Below are 19800 nucleotides of genomic sequence, written 5' to 3'. Positions count from 1 at the left end.
TTTTCTTAATGTTTTTTATTTATTTTTGAGACAGAGAGAGACAGAGCATGAGCGGGGAAGGGGCAGAGAGAGAGGGAGACACAGAATCGGAAGCAGGCTCCAGGCTCTGAGCCGTCAGCACCAGAGCCTGATGCGGGGCTCGAACTCACAGACTGTGAGATCATGACCTGAGCCGAAGTCGGATGCTCAACCGACTGAGCCACCCAGGCACCCCTGGGTAAATATATTTTTAAGACCTCTCTTTGTTGGGGCACCTGGGTAGCTCAGCTGGTTAAGCGTCAGCTTTGACTCAGGTCATGATCTCGCAGTTTGTGGGTTCGAGCCCCGCGTCAGGCTCTGTGCTGACGGCTCAGAGCCTGGAGCCTGCTTCAGAATCTGTGTCTCCCTCTCTCTCTACCCCCTCCCCCACTTGCACTCTGTGTCTCTCTGTATCAAAAATGAATAAACATTAAAAATTTTTTTAAAACCCTCTTTGCTTTTATTTTCATCCTTCTTTCTATTCCAGACCCATCACTATCGGTATGTAAACACCCCTGCACATAATGTATCTTATCAGTGATTATAGATATGTAAACTGTGCACTCCTTGATAATCCGGATTTACTCAAATATTTACTTATATATCATTAGTTATTCTGTAGCATCATATCTGATGGCTGCCGCCTCCCTTTCAATGTTCTTTTTGCAACAATGTTTCATTATATTGCTTCATAGCAAAGTTTTCTCGACTCATCTATAGGAAAATCTTGTCCAGTCAAGCCAGAAAAATGCAGACGTCAGAGCAATTCGGCCAAGCTCCCGGTCGAGGGTTATTATGTATACTCTCCCACGAAGAAAGGTGTCGCCGAGCAGAGGTCAGTGTTGGTGCCGAGGGTGTGAAATGAATGGACCCTCAAAACGACTGTGTTTTGGGGAAGTAATTCAGCAGCAGGCACTTTGTCTGACTTGAGGACAAATATTAATTTCTTTTACTCTTGTTTTTCCCCAATATACCTGAGACCAGCGGATACTTAATGAATGTAGAACCATTTGTAGGCAATCATAAACTGGCAACACAATCAGCCTATTGAACACAAAGTATGTACAGGAGAGTTTGGTAGGTGTGTGAAGAGAAATAAAGACAAAAATTCTCCCACGTCACACGAGTGCCAGGTACTGTGGCTAGATTAGTCACCCACTCAGTTATCGACTGCCTTCTAATTTTTTGCTAACAGCGTCCCAATATTGTTGTGGGTATTGTCATGCATACCTTGCTCAGATGAAATATTCACTTTTCCAGGCTCTCTTGCAAGGAAGGGTAACCATGTGATAGTACCCTGGCCAATGAGTTGATATGGGAATCTACGGGGACTCTGGGAATGTTTTGACTTTTTCTACTAAACGGGACTGGCTTGATTGCCTTGTTTCTTCTCTTCTCCTTCTCTTGTATTCATGCGTTGAACACAGATTTGGTGTCCGGAGCCGTGGCAGCCATAGTTGCATCTTGAGGAAAGAAAAAAAATTGCTGATCTCTGGTGACATTATTGAGCCACAAAACCAAGAGAAGTAACTTCCCATCTCTGGACTTGCTATATGAAAATAATAAACTCTTACTTGTTTATGTCACTATTAAGTCAGTCAGTCTTTCTGTTTGGGTGCAGAGATCAGTCAAAAAATGCAAATGATCGACGATGTTCTTAGGGACTATGAGAAGTTTTGTTTGGCTAGAGCAGAGGGCATATCAGGATCGAGGAACAGGAGTTTCCAGGGTTAGATTGGGATCATAAAGAGGGCTTATATAGAGCAGAGGGCATATCAGGACCGAGGAACAGGAGTTTCCAGGGTTAGAGTGGGATCATAAAGAGGGCTTATATATGAAGCTTACCTGGGATACCTCGAAAGTGCTGGTGAATTTATGCTCAGTTTGGCAAACAATGGGAAGTTTCTGGTGATGTAGGGGCAGAAGTCAGGAAGTATTGGGAGGCTGGGAGTAGTGGGAGAGGTGAGTTGGAGTAGAGAAAGGTAGTCTACGGCCATACCACCCTCAACGTGCCCGATCTCGCCTGATCTCAGAAGCTAAGCAGGGTCGGGCCTGGTTGGTACTTGGATGGAGTGGGGAAAGGTGGGAGTTGGGGCGAGAGTCAGGAGGCCGTTGGTGCAAAGCACGTAAGGAGTAGAGGAGACCTGAACATGGTAGCTGTCTTCGTCTGCCTGGGATGCTATAACAAAACCACAGCCAGAGTGGCTTGAACACCAAAAGTTTAGTTCTCGCCGTTCTGGAGGCTGACAAGTCTCAGACTGGCCAAGGGTGTTGGCCACTTTGATTGTCGGTGAAGATCCTTCTGCCTTGTAGATGACCGTTTTCTCACTGTGCCTTGATGTGGTGGAGAGAGAGATCTCTGGGGTCTCTTCCTCTTCTTACACAAACAACAGCCCTGTTGGATTGGGGCCCCGCCGTTATGACCTCATCATTCCTTTATCATCTCACAGGACCTGTCTCCAAATAAGTCACACTGGGCATTAAGGGCTTCAGTGCATGTGCTTTGAGGCGACACGGACATTCGGCCCATCACAGTGACCATGGGATGGAAGTAAGGGGTTGGCGTCTGTAGCATTGCAGGGATGAAATCTACCAGACTTAACATCGATTGAAGTGGGCGAGAAGGCAAGTGGTGATCAAAGACGCTTTTGAGTGTCAGGCTTCAGTGACTGTAAGAATAGTGACATCGTGTAAAGATTTAGGAAATTTAGGAGCAAATGCAGCTTCTGGAAGAGGTGGGTTTTTAGGCCAATCAAACTGGAGGTGCTGTCAGGAGGAAACGATGTGGTGGCTTGTTACAAATTTGGGGGGAACGTTTCCTACGCGCTAGACAGCGGCCCTTTAAGTGCATGATGCCATTTAATTAGCAAACCACCGTACGGGGTAATGCTGTTATAGTCTCCTTTTTCTAGATGACGAAACGGACACTTGTGGCATTCCAGGCCGGAAAATTATAGCCCATGTTACTGAAAGAAACTCGTCAGATCAGATCACCCAAACTGCTATGGGTGGTCTTTGTGAACCACGGAAAACCTAAGTGGTTTGGAAAACTGGAGACCAACAAATGGAGTTCAGATTTCCAACCAAGAAAGAAGATGGGGTCTGCAACTGAAGAAGCTTCCAGAAAGCCTGGTGGAAGATCAAAGGGCTGGCGTGTGAGCACCTAGGAGAGGAAACCACAGACCTAACAGCCAGCGTGGGCTCACCATGAGCAAGTTCTGCGCGATTAACTTCATCCAGAATGCTGACAGCACGGCGTTTGGCAAGAGAAAGGACACGTGAGTGGAGCAGCTACTGATTAAAGAGCTTTTATTTTTAAAGGGACTGATTTAAAAGTAAATGTTAATCCGGTGGAAAGTGTCTAGTGACATGCTTTGGAGCTTTGCCCTTGCCTTATGATTTTTTTTCCTTTTAATCTGTGATTTGCATGAACATTTGGAAAGAGGTTTATTAAATGAATGTACAACTTGAAGCTGGCAGCCTAGTAAGCATGACGGAGATAAAAATCAATATCCTGAAGGGTGCCAATGAGAGGGTGCGGGGTCTGATTTTAACAAAATCAATACGTTGGGTAAACGTGAGGTCCCAAGCACAGGTTCAACTGCTTACGGCTGGAGAGACATAGGCTGACAGCGCCATATGTGAAAAGGAGTGTTAGTTGAGAGTGAACTACGTAACACGGCTGGAAAAGAGTAAGCGTGATCTCGGTTGGCATTATGGCAAGCACAGGGGGTTCTACAATTCACAACAAAGTCATCAGAGATATCTTTGTAAGGCATAGATTGGCTTCTAACATAGAAATATTCTTTTCTTTTCTTATTTTTGTTTTTTTAAATTTTTATCCATTTTTGAGAGAGAGATACAGAGCGTGAGTGGGGGCGGGGCAGAGAGAGAGGGAGACACAGAATCCGAAGCAGGCTCCGGGCTCCGAGCTGTCAGCACAGAGCCCGATGTGGGGCTCGAACCCACAAACTGCGAGATCGTGACCTGAGCCGAAGTCGGACGCTCAACCGACTCCGCCACCCAGGTGCCCCAAAAATATTCTTTCTTGATAGCTATCTGCTCAGTCTAAATGCCAAGGCTTAGTATGTCTATTCCGTCCCAACAACTCACATTCTATCCCACCTTCCCCCTAGTATATCTGATACATTGGTCTTACTGGAAAATTTTGTGTCCCTGGGTGACACGAGGCCACTTCGTGATAATGGCTTTGCTTATTCTGGAATGAGCCTGGACTCCCGCCCTCTCAACCCTCAACTTCTTAGTTAAAAAGCTCTGTTCCTTGAGAGCGAGCACGCAGGATGGTCTCCTCACCTGCAAACTCTTCCCTAACTTTCGCTCCCATGTTCCAGCACCTCGCAGGACTTACTCTTCCCTCTACCAGGACCCTAGGGCTCTTCATCCAGAGACTCTCATGTCTTATGATTACTCATTTACTTTCTTGTCTCCCTTGAGAGGGATGGCCAGCTTTTACGATCATCTTTGTATTTCTTGTGCCTAGTTTGGTGTGTGATGTGGGGACCATCCAAAATTTGTTGAGTGGAATCAAAGGGGGTGACATAGGTCAAGTGAAAGTCTTTGTTTTACATCTGTGGGGCACAGTGGGTTATTATAAATACCCATTTTATAATTCTACTAGTCCTTTACCCACTAATAACTTCATGCTGTAAGGGAACAGTGAACACCGAGACAGACGTGCGAAGGCAAGCGTGGGTGTGCTTTTAGAGGGAGACGGACCGTGGGCAGACCTACAAATTGTACGGACAAACTGAAGTTTAAGAGAACCACCAGGATAGAGAGCCCTCGAGGTGAATTTTGGAGTCAGAAGGCCATGGCTTTGAGTCCATATTCTGCCGTACTAGCTGAGTAATTCTGGGCAAAGTACTTAACCTCTCTGAGCCTCGGTTTTCCCATCTATAAAATGGGTATACCGTCCTCATAGGATGGACACGGCAGTTAACACAGAGGTATCTGGCAACCGCAATGGCACACAGTGAGCCTCAGTAGCTGGCCCTTGTTGTGTGGTGAACGGATCAGAGAGCGGATGGTCTCTGGCCAGGAGGGAGGGCTCCGGACATGTGTTCGGTGTCTTGGGGAAGAGGGATCAGTCCTGGTCTGCATGGTTCCCAAGGGGGAACCCGATGATTGAAAGCAGCAAGGACGCCAAACTGAGCTCAACTTCAGCGTCCTGAGGGTCACAGGTCACTCGAGAAGAGCTTCTAATAAAGGAGCAAGCTCCCTGTCACTGGGGGTATTTAAGCACCGGTCGCTGTTGCCTTGCTGGGGCTGCTGCAGAGAGCACTCATCCAGGATGGCAATAGTCGAACCAAGGCTTCTCTGCTAATTTGAAATGTGGCTGTCTTTAGTTTTGGGTGCTTCCAGAATAGGAACCGATGGTCTCTTGACCACAAGAAGAATAGATGTCTTTCTTCTTTTCTGACGGAGCAGTTAGAATGGGGACGGGCATGGTTTGCACACAACTTGGAGCCCCCACAAGGCCAGTCCTACCTGCAGAAGCACCCTGTGCTCTGAGGAAGGACTTTTCCTGGCTCCGTCCTTAGAACCCAGAGCAGCCCGGGCACATAAAACCTGTTGGACAAATGCATGAGTCTGTGAAGGCCAACACCACGACCCGAGCCCAGGTTTCCAGCCCTGCTTCTCTTATCAGTGTCAAGGTCCTTTCCCGGAATTTCTCTGTTAAAAATTCCTCCTGTGCTCCCGGAGCATTTAGCAATCTTTCAGGATATGTGATCATTACACCTGAGTACTGTTAGTTCTTACAAGCCAGGAGGAAGCATTCGTTTTTGGCGGATATGAGTTAAAAAAAAAAAAAAAAAAGATGCCTTCTGTTTAGACCTCTTGGAAGGCCCGGGCATGGGTTGCCGCGAACCCCAAACTACTAGTAACGTATCCTGCCTCCAGTGAATGATTTGTGTCCCTTTGGAAACAGCCTCCCATGGGAAATACTGGAAACAGAACCCTTAACTCCCCCTGCTTCCCCAAGAACAACACGAGTCAACAAATCCGGAAGCCTTGCCTCTGTCCGCTTTTAAACAGTTGTTACTGAGGATCAGAGTCAGCCCGTGGTGCATGTGGCTTGATTCAAGTGGCCGCATCGGAAGAACACGGCTCCAGGAATATAGACAGCTTTCTGCTCTCCGTGCTGTCTCCTTGTGCTACTTACCACGCCATGAATCAGTAAACAGCAGCCTGTCACCCCTGGCACCAATCATCAGCTGGACAGATTCTCGTGGCCGTAATCTCATCTCTATTTCCTTGGAACTCCTGAGAGGGGAAGGCTGTCAGAGGCTTTATTCCATTACTTTTGCTGTTTCGATGCTTGGAGGGCCAGGCTGAGAAGCAGCTCGGCCCTTAAAAAAGCCAAGTTCGGGGGCGGGGAGGTGCGCCTGGGTGGCTCAGTTGGTCACGCACTGACTCTTGATTTCAGCGCAAGTCACGATCCCAATGTTGTGGGATGAGTGGGGTTCTGTGATGAGTGTGGAGCCTGCTTAAGATTCTCTCTCTCTCTCTTTCTCTCTCTCTCTCTTTCTCTGCCCCTCTGTTCTACCCATGCCCGTGCTCTTTCTCTCTCAACAAACAAACAAACAAACAAAGGCCAAGTGGGGCCCCTCCCTGGCCTGTTCCATGTGCCATGTCTGCGAAGGGGCGCGGAACACTGCCGCTCAGGGCTCCACAGGACACCTTCAGGTAGACAGACTAGACGACCTTTCGAATTCCATGTGGGGCTCAGCCTAGATCACCAGGCTTTTGACCAAATGGAGCTTTGAAGCTAAATCCTCAGCCCTGGGCTCCCCTGGGAATACAGTAGGGATGGGGATGAAGGCAGCCACGGTCAGTGCTGGCCAAGGTTTCCGGGTCCGGTCCATTTACCTTTGACGTTAACCAACATTTGTTGTCCAGCAGACGGAGGTGAGTTTACGCACAGAAGTTGGGGGTTTTGGTTTAGCCTCCAGAAGAAACTTGCATTGTGAAGAGGAGCTCTGGTTTTCATTAGCAAAACTCAAAGAGAGAGTTTGTGCCTTGATTTTGATTAGTAGGAATCTGGGCTTGGCAGGGATGGAAACTTCTGGGTTCTTGAAAAAGCTCACTTTAAAATCGGCAGTCTTCTGGTGTAAAATGCCTTTAGTATTTGGACCGCGGCATGATTTAGTATTAACAGATTCCAATTTCACTTTATTGTCCTGTTTTTGTTTAATTTTGTGTTTCTTTTTGTTCTTGATTTTTTTTTTTTTTTCCCGTTCAGCGATGACGTTCCTAGAAATACATAGTAGGCGGGTTCAAGCAGTGGGAGTCTGGGTTCTACTCCTGAAACCAAGAATACATTGTATGTTAAACAATGTATTTAAATTTGCATTTAAATAAATAAATTTTTAAAAGGGGAAAGTTTTTAAGTGGGTGACTCCAGCTGGGACAGATATGGAAACTAAGGGGGATGTTCTCCCTGGAGGATGACATTATGAGGCAAAGCTGAGGCATTCCAGAATGGAAGGAAGAGGCAGTTGCCACAGAAACTGAAATGTTGTACAAGCAAGCAAGCCTTGAGAGCCTTCAGATTTGGAGAAGTACAGAGAGAAGGGTATAGTGTGCCCCTGGGTTTAGGGAAGGATACGAGGCCACAGATTTTGACGGAAGGGAGCTGCTGCTAAGCCCCCTTCAGGGAAATTTACGGCACCACGAATGCAGGGCTGGGGAGGGAAAGGAAGGAACCCTGCACAAACTGTTGAGAGAAATAAGCTTTACTGGGGGAACCTTAAAAGAAAGGTCTTGAGGAAGGATGTGGTAGGTTGGTCCTTTATTCACTTTCCAAGAGGTATTTTGTCGGGATAGGGCCAATCTGGGGTCTTGATGAGACGCTTCCTTCAAATGAGTATTACCTTTGTAGGTGCTGGGCTTTGGACACCTGGCATGGCTGACTGACTGGCATGTTTCCATCACAGGTGAACCCCATGGGATTTTCTGGCTCCTCCTTCACATTTTTCTGGTTTGTTGGTGTTGTTTTGATCAAACTAATACGAGCTCCTTACGGATGATTGGTGGTAACAGCCTGGATATAGATTCGATGAGATGTTGGGTTCAGGAAACATTACATCTGCTTGGGAATTGATGTTAAGATTGTAAGTTAATGGTTGCATTTGGTTTGGAGAGTAAGTGATTTTTCTCAATATTCTGGAAATGGGCCCCACGCGATTATATTTGTTTCCTTATGATTCCCTGGGATTCTGGAAAGTTTAGACATTCAAGAGGTTGGGATACCACATTGTGAAGGTGTTTAATGTTCCCGTGGGAAATTTCTCAGTCTGTGGAAAAGAAACCCAGGCCCCAAATGCAGTTCCTTTGGCTGGGGTTGAGTGGACCCAGAAGGAAAGGAAAGAAAAGAGATAACTATGTGACGTTACAGTGAGACTTTAATTGCTCTGAATTGATGCGAATGAATGAAGGAAGAAAGATGAACATAAATGGGTTTTTACATATTGAATTAGTTTTGCTTTTCTGGAATCATGCTAATTTAACCCAATTTAGTTTTCCATAATATTCTCGTATTATCCTTTTTAACTTGTACTCTATCTTTAGTTATGTCATTTAAAAAATTTCTTCTATTATTTCTTTGTGACTTCTCTCTTTCTGCCTCATTAGAAATTTGTGTATCTTATTGATCTTTCCTTTTTCCTTTTTTTAACTTTTTAAAATGTTTATTTATTTATTTTTGAGAGACAGAGACAGAGCACGAGTTGGGGAGGGGTAGAGAGAGAGAGGGAGACACAGAATGCAAAGCAGGCTCCAGGCTCTGAGCTGTCAGCACAGAGCCCGATGCGGGGCTTGAACCTACAATCAGTGAGATCATGACCTGAGCTGAAGTTGGACGCTTAACCGACTGAGCCACCCAGGCACCCCTTTATTGATATTTTCACACAATCAACTCTTGGATTTGTTCATTCCTTCTACTTGTCTATGTTTTCTGTTGCATTAATGTGTGTCCTTTCTTCCTTTGTGTTTGTTATCCCTTTCTTCTCCTTTATTTAGATGTGTATTCTTATCTGCCAACCCCCTACTCCACCCAAGTTCTTAAGTTGGAAGTTTAACTTGCTAATTTTTAGCCTTGCCTTTTTGATGTCAGAATTTGAATATAAATTCTTTCTACCTACTCCTTTATCTGTATGCCACAAGTTTTGATAGATGGTATTTTCATTTTATTTAATTATAAATATTTAAACATTTCTATTATGATTTCTATGCTGATTCATGAGTTATGGAGAAACATGTTTTTAAAATTTCCGATTTATTATTATTTTAAGTTAATTCAAAAATTGATTTCTATCTCAATTGTACTGTAGCAAAAGAATATAGATAGTATGCAAATACGGTTTACAGGATACCCAATTCTTAAAAATACTTTGAGGGTTGTTTGTGGGCTGGTACATATTTATTTTTTGGTAAATATTCCGTGTGTTCTAGAGAACAATGTTCATCCTTTCAGTCTAGCTTGTGAAATGTGCTGTTAACATCTTTGTATCCCTTTCACTTAGGGTGTGGCCCTTGGATCCTCTGGTAAATGCAGGATTCTTAGGTTCCCTTTCTTTGCTTTGCGTGGACACTGAGATGCTCTTATGCCCTTAGGAGTGGTTGCTCATTTCCAAAATTCTAGATTCTTGGAATCAACATTTTCCCAAGGCAATTCAACTCTAGTGTTTGCTTGGAAGTCTGATGTTACAGAACAACTTCTTCTCCTTCTCCTTCTCCTTCTCCTTCTCCTTCTCCTTCTCCTTCCCCTCCTCCTCCTCCTTCCCCTCCTCCTCCTCCTCCTCCTCCTCCTTCTTCTTCTTCTTGCCCTTGGGGATTTTCCTTATTTTCTTGTGAGCTCAGCAATGCACTTACTTTTATTGTAATTCTTCCAACATCTGACTAGCTTGGTGGTAAAAGGCTGTTTCAGAGTATCTTGGCACACCAGATTGCCAGAGGCAGAATTCTCTAGATACCCTTTACTGATAAAATAGGTAGGACTCATTCCTTCTGTCCCTTCTCGCCTTTCCATCAGGTCTGGAGTAAGACATAGTCCCCAGGAATAGCCAGTGATCTGGCATCTTCTTGACGAGAAGGGGAAAGAGCTCTTTCCCTCCAACCCCGATTTTCATTGTGTGATGAGTTTTTCTTCCATCACAGCTGGAAGTATTGGTCTGAAATTTCATATCCTTTTGGTCACACCACATGCCCCTTGCTTGTTCATGCAGGGAGGTGTTAAGGAGGAGTTTCAAAGAGGAGCATCATAGTGGTAATGCCAGCATACTTAGAGGGAAGTGGAAGGAGAGAGCAGGAAGGAGACAATGGAATGGGGAAAGGAGACTGAAAATAGGTCTTGGCTTGGACATAAGTTGCATGGTTGTAAGTGAGAGCCCATTGGCATAATTGTATATTCTGGGCCCCTAGATTTTCAGAAAGGGTCTCTTTCATAATTTATTACTAGTAACCTAAACAGAAAAGTAACAAAGGATTTCTTGCCTACTGTGTTTATGGTCTGATTTGGGGGATCGGGGCTTGAACACATAAGCACTTCCGTTAAGTGCTCGCAATTTAGTTTGTTGGACGGGCTGTGAAGAGCACTCAGAAAATTACATGGCAGTATATGCTCCCTGCTGGAGTACACTTTTAAAATAGGACCAGGGTTCATTTGAGGCAAGTTCAATGCGAACCAGAGGAGTCAGATAAGTCTGCCTAGAGGAATCAAGACAGGAATTGGCTTTGATTCAGAGGGGCAAGAGAAAGATAGCAACCAGCTCTCTGCAGAGAGGACGTGCATGTCTGTCTTCCCCGTGCCTGATGTAGGTCTTATGGAGCAGATTGCCCACACGGCATAGAATGACAGCCTAATATTGCTGACTTAAGAGAGCCACAACTTGGTCATTTTTCAAATGAGAAAGCGGAGATTCGTGGTACAAGCTCACAGCCCCCCAGGGTTTCTGACCCTCCCATAATTATACTACTAGTTCTCGGTTGGTCAGTAGTGACTTCGGACCATAATCGGAGTATGACTAATGCACGGAAATGCATAGGCTCTGCATGGACAGTAATTACATAAGAAACAGTTATTGATTTTACTTTTTCTGTAACTTAGAACGATCGAACTCCGTGAAATACCTGCAATAAATAATGAGTCGGTATTTGCAAATGCTTAGACCTCTTTAGAGCAAGGTGCTATCTTAGTATAAAGAAAAAGACCCTTATTGCCAAGCCCGGTACCTGTGAGGCGGGAGGTTATCAATTAGCTGGAAAAAAAAAAATTCCTAGAACAAAAGTTGATTTGATGATCTATCACACCAAAGAGAGAAAGAGGTAATAATTACAGATTATTTAGCCTGGAAAAAAGAGGGGAGGCTCCATGGATCCTCAGAGAGAGAGGACTCTTGATTTTCATGTTGTTTTGGACGATAGTTTTTTACCCAGATTTGCGAAGTGGGATATGGTATGTCGAGCCACTTCTGGGCGAGGATGACAGGTGATGTTTGTCGTCTGTGTGCATAATTCCGTAGCTGGTGTAATGCCACAGGAATGGATACCAGCACCAAGATCTGATAGGTAAAACCTCAAGGCAGAGAAATTGTCTTTTCAAGTAAGTGGAAACCATTTGACAATAGCCCTACGGATTGCAAACATCAGACGTATATTGAAAAAGAAAAATGGCTTTTCTCATAGGGGAACTGGGAGCTCCAAGCAGTAATGTGTGTTATGGTAACTAAATCTCATTCCTTACCCTGGAACCATCTTTCTCGAATAAATACTATATATTAGCTCTTGGTTAGTGCTGTGTGGAGAGGCCCAGTCATGTTGCTGAACCTGGGTCTGGGATTGTAACTCCCTGGAAGCTGTTTTCTTCCTGTTGGACTTGATTTTCCAACTGGCCCATCTTCCACGATTCCATCCCGAGCTCTTGGATGCCACTTCGCCATGAACGTGCTTCCTCTAGCGGGATGCCAACTCCTCCTCCGATTATTCCACTTCTACTAGAAATCCCAACACATTTTTTTCTTTCTTCAAGGTCAGGTTAAGGGCTTGAACACTGCATCCTAGAGAAAGCGTTCCTCTGTATTTCTACATTGATCTCCTTTCCTTGAAAGGTGCCGTACTCTCAAACCATGTAAGGCGACGAGGCCGTGGTAATTCTGGCCCCTCATTCCGGGAGCTCCCAGAGAAGACTGGAGAGGGTCTCCTTAAACTGCCCCGCTTTTCAGGGGAAGCAAAAGAGGCCCAGAGAACTTGTAATTCATGTCATTGCTATCTAGATGTAAAGCAATTGTAAGAGCGCCTGATACACCGTAAACAAGCAACGCCATTATAATTTTTTCAGCTACCGGGGAGAAAGCAGGAGCTCAGGAGGTCGGAGAGGGAAGAGGATGGTGTGTGGGGACAAAGAAAACCCACCAGGGCGGCTCGAAGTCCATGCTGCCCCAATCGTGCATGCCCTGGTACACTCCGTTTGCTTGAGAGAGAGGCAGGGTCCAGGGTCCACCTGCCCCTCTGGCAGCAGAGAGAACAGAATCTCAGCTCCCTGTAGCGCACCGTGCAAAGCCCGGGTTAAAGACTTGGGAACAGACTGTGACCGTGAATGCAGAGCTTGGCTGAAAGGCTGTGGTGGCCAACAACAAGGACGGCTCACGCATCAGGTTGGCGGTGTCGGTGAGGTCCCTGAGGTATGGCTGGCTGTGCTGTGAGCCCCAGCTGGAGCGGGGCTGGGCCTTGCTGGCGCACGGGTGCCTTCAGGACGCCCAGGTAGCTGGGACAGCCGCAGGCAGTCGCCGAGGCCCGCGGGAAGGCAGGGCCCCATTCTTGGGGAGCTGAAGTCTTGGAGAGGTTAGCAATCCTCCTGTGGGGCTCAGTGCTCTGACCTGGGACAGAGTCGGCCTCACAGCAGAGGGAGGATTGGGCTGTAGGTGGGGCCCGTGGGGCGAGGGGACAGGCAGTCCTATGGGTCTCCATAGGATGTGGGAGACGTCCTTGTCTCCGGCTCTGACTGGTCAATGTTCTTTTCTGTCACACACGCCACTTCTTTTAAGCTGCTCAGTAGGTCAAGTGGGCAGTGTCTATGTCAGTGGCACTTACAGGATGTGCCAAACTCTCCATCTGAAGGCTGCTTGCCAGCTGGGAGACTTCCCTCAAGCTGTAACTGAGCCAGACTTTCTTCCCTGTTTCTCTACAAAGCTCTGCCTTTTAGCTACAAGCAACATGGTGATTTCTAGTCTCTAACTTTACCTTTTTCTTTTTTAAAGTTTATACACCTACTTTGAGAGAGAGAGAGAGAGAGCATGAGCATGGGAAGGGGCAGAGAGAGAGAGGGAGAGAAAGAATCCTAAACAGGCTCCGTGTTGAGTCGATGCAGGGCTTGATCTCATGGCCCGTGAGATCCTGCCCTGAGCTGAAATCGAGAGTCAGACGGTCAACCGACTGAGCCACCCAGATGCTCCTCGAACTTTAACTTGTTACAATAAAAACTAGCTTTCTTTTCTCTGAGTATAGATCAATCACTTTTAATTTAGAAACCGTGGAAAATGTGGCAAACTACAAAGAAGCGAATACAGGCATTCACGATCTTACCCAGTAGCTTCATTTTTCTAGAAGCCTTTCCTATGTACTGTGACGGAGTAGGTTAAGAGTCTGAGCCTGGGGTCAGGACTGAGTCTTTGCCACTAATTACACATTTCATCTCGGGCAAGTTGCTTGACTTCTGGGTCTTATTTCATTACCTATAACTTGTAGGTATCGATGCCTTTCTCCCGGGCTGTTACGAGAATTAAATAATATAAGGCATATAAAGTGCAAAGTACCGTTCGTGGTACCCAGTAAATGTTTAATAAAGGATAGTTTTTCTAAAAACAGGGATCATGTGCAGCATGTACTTTTTGAGAGAGCGTTTTTTAATTTAACAGTGTAATCTGAGTATGATACGTATTAAATATTCTTAAAGAACAGCCATTGCAAATCTATATAGTGTTTCTAACCCCAAAATTCTTCTCCTACGACGTAACCTGCTGGGCCCGCCATACCTAAGAGTCAGACTACAAAGTATTAATGGTTGGATATACTTCAGCAGTCCCTTTCCTTCGTGTCTGTTACGGAGTGTTTTAGGTCGAAAATATTCTGGTTTGCGCTTAGATAAACCTGGGCTCCACGCGCCTGAGTTTTTCATTGTGAGAGTACCTGTCATTAAAAATTCACACAGGGAATTAACAGCCATCAAATATTCACTTGGCAGACTTTAAAAATTAGACCCAACTCAAACATAACTCTGTGTAACACAAACCTGTATGACATCAATGTTTGGCCAGTTTTGCAGACGATTTTCAGATGTTTTGTCAGCACAGTGTAAATCAAAAGCAAGTGGAAATTGCAAATTTTGTAAACAACACAGGATTTCATGAGCTTGACGGACGTGATCTAGTGGGATGGTTCAGGTTGCTTGAAAATGTCAACAAACAAGGATCTCCCAGATTACAACTGAATACTAGGAAATCAGCCAACTGAATCATAGATCGAGCTGTTAAGGCAGAGAAAAGCTGGACTATAAAAGAATTTAGAGGGGGCACGCATATTAGTGCCCTGAATATTTATAAAATAGTCCTCTGAATATTTCATAAAAGGTGTGATTTTTGTGATTGTTCCCAAGGTGCTGTGAAGGGCGATGTATCTACATTAACATAAAATTTTGCTGAGAGAGTTGTGCCCCGACTTCCCAGTCAACCCTTAATCCTTTGTACTTTGAGAATATGATTAGAATTTTAACCTCCATTTTATTAAATAGAAAACAAAACAAAATGACCTCTTCATAAATTTTCATCTTATTTTTCGAGATGAAAGGGCAGTCAAAATCGTTTCCCTCTTTACCCTGAGAGTTTTGGTCCCTGTTTCACCTGGATTCCCTTCAAGGGTCCCTTTTCTGGTGCCAATCATCCCGGGATATCGAACACCTTCTGTGTATGTTGCTGTGTTTTGCTAACAACAGTGTGAGTTTCAGCGGGTGAGGGGCCACACCCTGGTAATTGGTTCAGTGTGTTTCCTGGTTACTGGATGGCCATGGCCTCCGGCAGACTAGACCTGGAAGTCCACTTGAGTTAGTATGCTTTGCATTTTTAATCATCCTATTAACCTAGATAGTCAGCTATGCTTGTTATTATTCTTTAGTTTAGTGCAACTAGAAAGAGTCCATGGGGGAGGTTGAGGACTTCCCTCCCTGGAGAGTCTCCAAAAAGAAAGAGATAAACACCCGTCCCAGACTCTGGACACATTCATCGGCGTGTAGGTAGGGGGTTAAACATGGTGTCCTTGGGGCGTCCTTTGGTTATTCCACATTTTCTTTGAAGGTCTCCTGGCATCTCTGGGCTCGGACCTTTCAACCCCACCGCCTCTCTTTGCCATCTGCATTGACCAGGCGGAAACAGAAATGGTGTTTACACCCTTTGGAGGATACACTGGCTTTCTCCTCTCCTTTGGTTGGGAGGACGGACGAGTTTACACTCAGTGGTTGAACTAACTGCTCGGTTATAGGTTGAGAGGACCCCCTTAGCTTCCTCCCGCCCCCTTATTCTTGCTCTGGCCACCATGCTGTTTGGAGCCTTTATTCTCTTTGAGCTTGTGTGTTTGCCAAATTAGTAGTTTGCTCTTGTGTGTTGACCTTTTTAATATTCTGTATTTTGATTGGTTGGTCTTACCATTCTCTCTCATTTTCAGCCTGGCTAACCCTCGAGGGAAGAGGTGAAACAGCTATCCAATAAAAATACAAAATACTGAAAAGGTCAAAATACACTATTACAATAAATTACCATAACTCAAACAGGGAAGCAGGCATTAAAATTCTGATACTTACAAGGATAGAGATTGGCATGAGAGTTGCAAATGGCACCGCATTAATGCGTTTGGATGTCAGAGTTCACCCAGAAGAGAGTAAACATTCTAAAACCAGAGTCTCAACATTATCTTGTGAGTCTCCTATGCTGTCACATCCTGCCGCTGTTGGATAATATAAATGCTGCTCTGAACTGACGGCTTTCACCGTTCCTCCCTCTTCCCCAGGAGTGGGGACAAGAGGGGGGAAAAAAAAAGAAAGAGCAAACATGGTCGGTGCGAGATGAAACTCTTAAATCAGGCTTGCGGAAGACCGCTTACGATTTACGGCCGGTCAAGACACAGAGCATCCATTTTCTTTATTTTATTATCTGGGTCCTATGGACTGTCACTCGGCAGAAATGACGTGCAGTGTGTGCAAGATGGAAGCATGGTTTCCAAAGCCCTTTTATCCCCTTTTCGGTTGGAGTATCTGCTCTAGGGATACTTCTTCGTAAGATGTCGCAGAGAACGCTGAGCGGACAGGTCGGGATCTAGCCCTCGCCCATGTCCGGAGTGCACTTGCCTCTGAATATCTAAGTCTTTGTGACTGTCGCTCAAGACATTGGAGATAAGAGTGCCTAAGACAGTGTCCGTCACTTTGGGAGCCTCGAGCCAGACGAACCAACCACCTCTCTCCCTCCTCCCAAGCTCTGCCATCTTGGGCAAGACTGCTGACCGCTCTGGGCCCTGCTCTCCATGCGTTCCCTAGCGCTGGAAGAAACCTAGCGGTGGAGGGCGTGATTCAATGACTTGCCAGGAAGCCCCCACCCCCCAGCCCCCCACCCCCGCTTCCTCCCTCCATCCCACGTGAGGAGCAGAAGCTAAATAAATCAAATCTCCAACCTGGAAGGCCCTTTCATATTGGTTGGATCAATAAGAACTCCATTTTCCCTGAGACATCGCCAGCACACGTCACGGGTGGCTCCTGAGACAGCCTGGCTGCTGGCAGACTGTGGCCCACTCACCTCTGCTGCCTGTCACCCGTAACGATGGCAGACCCCCACAGGGGGCAAGGGGAGCCATCAAGCGCCTGACCGAGCTTCGGGGGAGGGGCTCTCCCGCTCATCGGCAGTCACAATCTAATCGGCTCCGGCTTGAACAAATTCTCTCTTAAGTGGTAGCGTGAGCTGTGTTAATCTACTAAATCATAAACCTTCCCCGCACTGTGACGCCACCATTCCAGACAGATACTAATCTGCAGTCGTGCTGTCAGTTACGGTTTTGACACCAACGCTTTGAATTGCCAACAGAAAATCGTATTTGACATTTAATTCCGATCATGCAGAGCCTTTCATTGAAAGCCCTGTCAGTTTACCTTTATTGGGGAGACGGGGAGACAATATGCTCGAGTCTTGGCAATTTTTTTTCTCCTCGAAGGAGGCATGGGGGTGGGGAGGAGAAAGGGAGAAATACTGGACCTCAAAGAACGCACCCGTTGAAGAAGGACTTTACTCCTCACGGTTGTCTGATGCCGAATCCTCTCCCACATGCCTTTGGGTCTTAATTCTCGAATTTACTGCATGCCAGCAAATCTCCATCATTTTACATGGATCAGGCATTAATTCAGGTCAAATCAGGATTAATTAGTCAGTATAAACCGGCCAGTGGCATCAATGTGCCAACAGGCATTTTAAAATAATCTGCTCTTATTTCGCATTGGTATTTTCTGAGGGGGGGGGGCCTCTGGAGTATTATAAAATTGCAATCAGGTATCTGACAGAGCTGGAAATGAGGAAAAATGTCAGTTTTAGCAGTGTTTAAATCTCACCTGCCACTGAAATGCCACCCTTCTCAAATTGGGTCCTACGGGAAACAAAGGGGGTGGAGGGTGGGCTGGAAAGAGGTACCGTGTTCGTAGGGCGGGAGAACAGCCTTTAAAATCAGGGGTTTGCAAACGTGGGAGTGCTGGGGGGTCACCTGGGGCGCTTGTTAAAAGACAGTTTGCTGGTGGGTGGCCCCACCCTCAGCGTTGCTGATTCAGTGGGGCCAGGGAGGGGCCTGAAAGTATATTTCTAGCAAGTTCTTCCATGAGGCTGAAGCGGCTGCCTCGGAACCGCACTCTGAGAATCACTGCCTTCACGTAGGGCAGAGTGGAAATAGGGACCAGAACGAGAGAATGGGGCTGGGGAGGCAGTGTCCCCCAAATCGCACAGAGGGCACATCAGAGCTTCCCGACGTGGCCGGTAGGTGGGAACATGAGCCCACACCGGCCAATGAACGAGGACCAAGGGACCTACGATGCGGGGTGGCTGATTTCTTCCCCCTCGCTTGTTGCCCTCCCAACCCTTTGAGTATCTCCGTGATACAGAGGGAAGGAGGGAGGGGGGTCAACGGTTCAACGGAAGGCAACCTGCTTGAAGCCCTGAAGGTGGATTAGAAGGGGAAAGTACTGGAGTTGCTGATCCCTCATTATCCGTGAGACGAAACTCAGGGACCCGAGGGGGATACAGAGAATCTAAGTCACGCTCGAGTCTTGGGTTCACACCTTAATTGCTCCTGGAGATCAGTAGGCCTCAACTGCTTGATCTATAAAGACGGAGGTAGTAATGCCTCCTGACTGGCACGGCTCAGCAAATTGAGGAAGAGCCCCCCCTGGACAGAGTGATGCGGAGTAATTGCTCAGTCAATGTTTGCTTCCTTTCTTTTCTACCCCTGTCCGCCGTCCAGGCCACAGCCAGTGAGAGGGGCTGCGTTAACGTGGACCCCGCCGTTACGGAGCAGACAAAATTGCCCGAAGTGTCCCCGTGACCTGGGCGGGGGGGGGGGGGTATTTAGTTACCTGCCTTTGCACAGATGAGACACTGATCTTTAGGAGAGGAGATTCTGAGAAGCCAGTTGGTTATCTGAGTGTTTGGGCTTAAGAGGAAGGGAGAGAGAGAAGAGGGGGACAGACGGAGGGGGAGGGGATAAAGAGAAGGGCAGAGGAGGTGTGTGCTCCCTTTTGTAGACTCCAGGGCTCCTATAGTGGCCTCTGGTGCTGCCAGATGTGGGAATGCCACTCAAGGTCATGCTTGGAAGACACATTCCTCTTACATGGATACGCCACATACGAGGCATTCTATTCCCATAGCAACAGGGACCGCAAATGGCAAAACTTAGAGTCTCTTTCAGCTGGGCTTTGTGAGGCGAGAGTGTCTTTTGGCTTCTGATGGTAACTCGCCCGGGCTGATCTGAGCCTTCCAGCCCTTTGCATCTTAACCATCCAGCTGGGAGTGCCAGACCACCATGGCTGGTGAACGAGGTCCATTCAACCACTACTGACTGGGGGCCTCCTCCGGAGAGGCTGGTTGTTAGGGATACCCAGATGAATAAGACACAGAACTTACACGGTCCTTGCTCCAGAGACTGTAGGGTTTGGTGGGGGACATACAGCCTCAAAATTTTATTAGAGTATGAAATGTGTTAGAACAGGACCGAACGCGATGACAGCGACAGGCAGGCAGGCAGTGACTGAGCAAGAAGCAATCAGGTGGATTTCTATGACAATGAACTCGGCCTCGAAAGGAGACACCGGCCAAAACATGGCGGGTCTCTTTCCTGGAGGAACTGGTGTTACAGGCAGTTTATCGAACAGGGTGTTGTGGCCTGGGCTAGAGGTGCCGTCATGGCTAATATGATATATCAACCTGACGGGGCCAAGGGTGTCCAGATTAAACACGATCTCTGGGTATGTCTGTGAGGATGTTTCTGGATGAGATTAGCACTGGAATGGGCAGACTCCATAAAACAGATTGCCTTCCCCAACACGGGTGGGCGTCGTCTGATCCGTCGAGGGCCTGTGTATAGAACCAAAAGGCAGAGGAAGGAGGAATTAGCCCTTTTTGCTTCCTGCCTGCCTGCCAAGCTGGGGCAGTGGTCTTCTCCTGCCTTTGGACCTCTACTTACATTCTCAAT

The 19800-nt window shown here is 46.6% G+C and overlaps 1 long non-coding RNA gene across 2 annotated transcripts in view; it reads left to right on the top strand.

Moving 5' to 3' along the window:
* The first annotated feature begins 2522 nt into the window (after positions 1 to 2522).
* Positions 2523 to 19800, top strand: part of LOC122209943 — a 42531-nt gene continuing 25253 nt past the window's right edge. Inside the window, exons 1-2 of one of the 2 annotated variants that reach the window (XR_006197848.1) lie at positions 2523 to 2753; positions 2931 to 3296. This is a non-coding gene — a long non-coding RNA (uncharacterized LOC122209943). Of the gene's footprint in view, positions 2754 to 2916; positions 3297 to 19800 lie in introns of both variants that reach the window. The other variant, XR_006197849.1, reaches the window with a different exon arrangement.

This window comes from Panthera leo, chromosome E3, assembly GCF_018350215.1.
Source record: "Panthera leo isolate Ple1 chromosome E3, P.leo_Ple1_pat1.1, whole genome shotgun sequence".
Classification (NCBI taxonomy): Eukaryota; Metazoa; Chordata; class Mammalia; order Carnivora; family Felidae; genus Panthera; species Panthera leo.
Note: the sequence above shows the minus strand (reverse complement) of the source record. Positions and strands in the feature narration are given on the sequence as shown.